Below are 6,197 nucleotides of genomic sequence, written 5' to 3' on the forward strand. Positions count from 1 at the left end.
TCAAAATTGAGCTCAGGTGCATCCTGTTTCCATTGATCATCCTTGAGATGTTTCAACAACTTGATTGGAGTCCACCTGTCGTCAATTCAATTGATTCCACATGATTTGGAACGGCAGACACCTGTCTATATAAGGTCCCACAGTTGACAGGACATGTCAGAGCAACAACCAAGCCAAGAGGTTGAAGGAATTGTCCGTAGAGCTCCGAGACAGGATTGTGTCGAGGCACAGATCTGGGGAAGGGTACCAAAACATTTCTGCAGTATTGAAGGTCCCCAGAACACAGTGGCCTCCATCATTCTTAAATGGAAGAAGTTTGGAACCGCCAAGACTCTTCCTAGAGCTGGCCGCCCGGCCAAATTGAGGAATCATGGGAGAATGGCCTTGGTCGGGGAGGTGACCAAGAACCCGATGGTCATTCTGACAGAGCTCCAGAGTTCCTCTGTGGAGATGGGAGAACCTTCCAGAAGGACAACCGTCTCTGCAGCACTCCACCAATCAGACCTTTATGGTAGAGTGGCCAGACGGAAGCCACTTCTCAGTAGAAGGCAGATGACAGCCCGCTTGGAGTTTGCCAAAAAGGACTCTCAGACCATGAGAAACAAGATTCTCCGGTCTGATAAAGCCAAGATTGAACTCTTTGGCCTGAATGCAAAGCGTCACGTCTGGAGGAAACCTGGCACCATTCTTACGGTGAAGCATGGTGGTGGCAGCATCATGCTGTGGGGATGTTTTTCAGTGGCAGGGAGACTAGTCAGGATGGAGGGAAAATTAACAAAGAAAAGTACAGAGAGATCCTTGATGAAAACCTGCTCCAGAGCGCTCAGGACTTCAGACTGGGGTGAAGGTTCAGCTTCCAACAGGACAACAACCCTAAGCACACAGCCAAGACAATGCAGGAGTGGCGTCGGGACAAGTCTCTGAATGTCCTTGAGTGGCCCAGCCAGAGCCCGGACTTGAACCCGATTGAACATCTCTGGAGAGACCTGAAAATATCTGTGCAGCGACGCTCCCCATCCAACCTGACAGAGCTTGAGAGGATCTGCAGAGAAGAATGGGAGAAACTCCCCAAATACAGGTGTGCCAAGCTTGTAGCATCATACCCAAGAAGACTCGAGGCTGTAATCACTGCCAAAGGTGCTTCAACAAAGTACTGAGTTAAAGGGTCTGAATACTTTTGTAAATGTGATATTTCAAAAATATTGATGTGCAAAAATGTCTATAAACCTGTTTTTGCTTTGTCATTATGGGGTATTAATGAGGGGGGGCAAACAATTTACTCTCCATAATCCAGTCACCTCATAGAGAGAACAGTGTTTAAACTATTGCCCAACAACAAACTGGTATGGAAACAGAGGCCAGATGGTTTTGCCCAACAACAAACTAGTATGGAAACAGAGGCCAGATGGCTTTGCCCAACACCAAACTAGTATGGAAACAGAGGCCAGATGGTTTTTCCCAACAACAAACTAGTATGGAAACAGAGGCCAGATGGCTTTGCCCAACAACAAACTGGTATGGAAACAGAGGCCAGATGGCTTTACCCAGATGGCTTTGCCCAACAATAAACTGGTATGGAAACAGAGGCCAGATGGCTTTACCCAGATGGCTTTGCCCAACAATAAACTGGTATGGAAACAGAGGCCAGATGGCTTTGCCCAACAACATACTGGTATGGAAACAAAGGCCAGATGGTTTTTACCAACAACAAACTAGTTTGGAGACAAAGGCCAGATGGCTTTACCCAACAACAAACTAGTATGGAAACAGAGGCCAGATGGTTTTGCCCAACAACAAACTAGTATGGAAACAGAGACCAGATGGTTTTGCCCAACACCAAACTAGTATGGAGACAGAGGCCAGATGAAACAACATGTTGAAGCAATACAGTGCGCAGGGTGTCCAGTTCCACCTCCGTTCTGTTACACTCTAACTTCTAGATGTTCAGGGAGGAAGTGAATGGACTCTTCACTAACCAACGTTACTTCCCCCAGTGAAATACATGACATGCAGATGAAAATTAAAGACTTTCTTCCAGTGTTTCTGTCTTTTCACAATAGATTTGAGTCTTATTGTAAAGTTTAGCCTAATGGTCAGTCCTGCTAATGGTTCATTATCCTATCTAGCCTAATGGTCAGTCATTCCCGCTAATGGAAATGATCCTATCCTAATGCATGCGTTTAAGACATCTCTGAGGTGTTAGGCTATCGAAAGGCATAAACTCTGTGTTGTTTTGTTTCCCAGTGCTCCACCCGGGGCATCATTACAACAGTATACAGCGCCTTCAGGAAGTGTTCAACCCACATTGATTTACTCCACATTTTGTTGTTACAGCCTGAATTCAAAATTGATTAAATCATTTTTTCCCCCCTCACTAAACAATACCCCATAATGACAAAGTGAAAACATAAATAGAAATGTTTTCAAATTTATTGAAAATGAAATACAGAAATAATACGATTTGCATAAGAAAATTCGCCTTGGGCGGCAGGTAGCCTAGTGGTTAGAGAGTTGGGTCAGTTTCCGAAAGGTTGCTGGATCGAATCTCCTGGCTGACAAGGTAAAAATCTGTTGTTCTGCCCCCTGAACAAGGCAGTTAACCCCACTGTTCCCTGGAAGGCTGTCATTGTAAATAAGAATTTGTTATTAACTGACTTGCCTAGTTATATAAAGGTTAAATAAATAAAAGTATTCACACACAATGCTTTGTAGAAACACCTTTGATGGCGTACACCTGCATTGCTTGCTGTTTGGGGTTTTAGGCTGGGTTTCTGTACAGCACTTTGAGATATCAGCTGATGTAAGAAGGGCTATATAAATAAATTAGATTTCATTTAATTTCATTTGTCTGAATACATTCTGTATCAGCATTTGGGGATTTTCTCCCCAAAGAAAATTTAAGTTAGATGGGGAGTGGCAATGAACAGCAATCTTCAAGTCTTTCCACAGATTTTTCCAAATGGGATTCAAGTCTGGGCTTTGGCTGGACAACTCAAGGACTTTCACATTCTTGATATGAAGCCAGTCCAGTATTGCTTTGGCTGTATGCTTAGAATGAAGTAGAATGGCGCCAGCGAGGATTCCTGACGTTTTACGGGCTCCCAACCAGCTCTGCTATTTTCTTAGTTTTTTTTTGCGTTGTTTGTAACTTATTTTTTTAAACTTATTTTGTACATAATGTTGCCGCTACCGTCTCTTATGACCGAAAATAACTTCTGGAGATTCAGAACAGCGATTACTCACCTCAAACAGGAAGAAGCTTTTTCCTTTAAGGAGTCCGACACGAAGGATATACTGCTCTCCCGGGAACGGGCCCAGATCCCCCGTCATTTGCGTGAAGAGAAGACGGAGAAAAAGGTGGCGGAGGTCAGGCTGCTTTAGGCGAGCGAGTAAACCCCCACTGCCATCCGTTCTATTGGCCAATGTGCAATCATAGGAAAACAAAATGGAAGACCTACGATCAAGATTATCCTACCAACGGGACATTAAAAACTGTAATATCTTATGTTTCACCGAGTCGTGGCTGAACGACGACATGAATAACATACAGCTGGGGGGTTATACACTTTTTCGGCAGGATAGAACAGCCGCCTCTGGTAAGACAAGGGGTGGCGGTCTATGTATATTTGTAAACAACAGCTGGTGCACGAAATCTAACGAAGTCTCAAGGTTTTGTATCTCATGATAAGCTGTAGACCCTATTCCCTATACAGACTACAATATGTCTGGTCAGAACCCTATTCCCTATATAGACTACAATACCGTGCCTGAGGTAGAGTACCTCATGATAAGCTGTAGACCACACTATTTACCAAGATAGTTTTCATCTGTATTTTTTCGTAGCTGTCTATTTACTCCCACAAACCGATGCTGGCACTAAGACCGCACTCAATGAGCTGTATTCCGCCATAAGCAAACAGGAAAACGCTCATCCAGAGGTGGCGCTCCTAGTGGCCGGGGACTTTAATGCAGGGAAACTTAAACTTAAATCCGTTTTTACCTCATTTCTACCAGCATGTTAAATGTGCAACCACCTTTACTCCACACACAGAGATGTGAACAAAGCTCTCCATAGCCCTACATTTGGCAAATCTGACCATAATTCTATCCTCCTGATCCTCCAAAAACTAAAGTAGAAAGCACCAGTGACTCGGTCAATAAAAAGTGGTCAGATGAAGCAGATGCTAAACTACAGGACTGTTTTGTTATCACAGACTGGAATATGTTCCGGGATTCATCCGATGGCATTGAGGAGTACACCACCTCAGTCACCAGCCTTCATCAATAAGTGCATCGATGACATCTTCTCCACAGTGACCGTACGTACATACCCCAACCAGAAGCCATGGATTACAGGCAATATCCGCACTGAGCTAAAGTGTAGAGCTGCCGCTTTCAAGGAGCGGGACTCTAACCCAGAAGCTTATAATAAATCCCGCTATGCACTGCGACGAACCAGGCAAAGTGTCAATACAGGACTAAGATTGAATCATACTACACCGGCTTCGACGCTCGACAGATGTGGCAGGGCTTGCAAACTACTACAGACTACAAAGGGAAGCACAGACGCAAGCTGCCCAGTGACACGAGCCTACCAGACGAGCTAAATTACTTCTATGCTCACTTCAAGGCAGGTAACACTGAAACATGCATGAGAGCATCAGATGTTCCGGACGACTGTGTGATCACGCTCTCCGTAGCCGACACAAGGCTGCAGGGCCAGACGGATTACCAGGACGTGTACTCCGGGCATGTGCTGACCAACTGGCAAGTGTCTTCACTGACATTTTCAACATGTCCCTGATTGAGTCTGTAATACCAACATGTTTCAAACAGACCACCATAGTCCCTGTGCCCAAGAACACTAACGTAACCTGCCTAAATGACTACCGACCCGTAGCACTCACGTCTGTAGCCATGAAGTGCTTTGAAAGGCTGGTAATGGCTCACATTAACACCATTATCCCAGAAACACTAGACCCACTCCAATTTGCAGATGATGCAATCTCTATTGCACTCCACACTGCCCTTTCCCACCTGGACAAAAGGAACACCTATGTGAGAATGCTATTCATTGACTACAGCTCAGCGTTCAACACCATAGTACCCTCAAAGCTCATCACTAAGCTAAGGATCCTGAGACTAAACACCTTCCTCTGCAACTGGATCCTGGACTTCCTGACAGACCGCCCCCAGGTTGTGAGGGTAGGTAGCAACACATCCGCCACGCTGATCCTCAACACTGGAGCTCCCCAGGGGTGCGTGCTCAGTCCCCTCCTGTACTCCCTGTTCACCCACGACTGCATGGCCAGGCACAACTCCAACACCATCATTAAGTTTGCAGACGACACAACAGTGGTAGGCCTGATCACCGACAATGACGAGACAGCCTATAGGGAGGAGGTCAGAGACCTGGCCGGGTGGTGCCAGAATAACAACCTATCCCTCAACGTAACCAAGACTAAGGAGATGATTGTGGACTACAGGAAAAGGAGCACCGAGCACGCTCCCATTCTCATCGACGGGGCTGTAGAGGAGCAGGTTGAGAGCTTCAAGTTCCTTGGTGTCCACATCAACAACAAACTAGAATGGTCCAAACACACCAAGACAGTCGTGAAGAGGGCATGACAAAACCTATTCCCCCTGAGGAAACTAAAAATATTTGGCATGGGTCCCGTGATCCTCAAAAGGTTCTACAGCTGCACCATCGAGAGCATCCTGAACGGTTGCATCACTGCCTGGTACTGCAATTGCTCGGCCTCTGACTGCAAGGCACTACAGAGGGTAGTGCGTACGGTCCAGTACATCACTGGGGAAAAGCTGCCTGCCATCCAGGACCTCTATACCAGGCGGTGTCAGAGGAAGGCCCTAAAAATTGTCAAAGACCCCAGCCACCCCAGTCATAGACTGTTCTCTCTACTACCGCATGGCAAGCGGTACCGGAGTGCCAAGTCTAGGACAAAAAGGCTTCTCAACAGTTTTTACCCCCAAGCCATAAGACTCCCGAACAGGTAACCAAATGGTTACCCGGACTATTTGCATTGTGTGCCCTCCCCCCAACCCCTCTTTATGCTGCTGCTACTCTCTGTTTATCATATATGCATAGTCACTTTAACCATACCTACATGTACATACTACCTCAATCAGCCTGACTAGCCGGTGCCTGTATATCGCCTTGCTACTCTTATTTTCAAATG

At 46.0% G+C, this 6,197-nt stretch overlaps 1 protein-coding gene across 1 annotated transcript in view; it reads right to left on the reverse strand.

Moving 5' to 3' along the window:
* The window catches only part of LOC115184222 (uncharacterized), a 96,410-nt gene that overhangs the window by 13,848 nt on the left and 76,365 nt on the right, over positions 1-6,197 (reverse strand). The window lies entirely within an intron of this gene.

Source organism: Salmo trutta, unplaced genomic scaffold, assembly GCF_901001165.1.
Source record: "Salmo trutta unplaced genomic scaffold, fSalTru1.1, whole genome shotgun sequence".
Classification (NCBI taxonomy): domain Eukaryota; kingdom Metazoa; phylum Chordata; class Actinopteri; order Salmoniformes; family Salmonidae; genus Salmo; species Salmo trutta.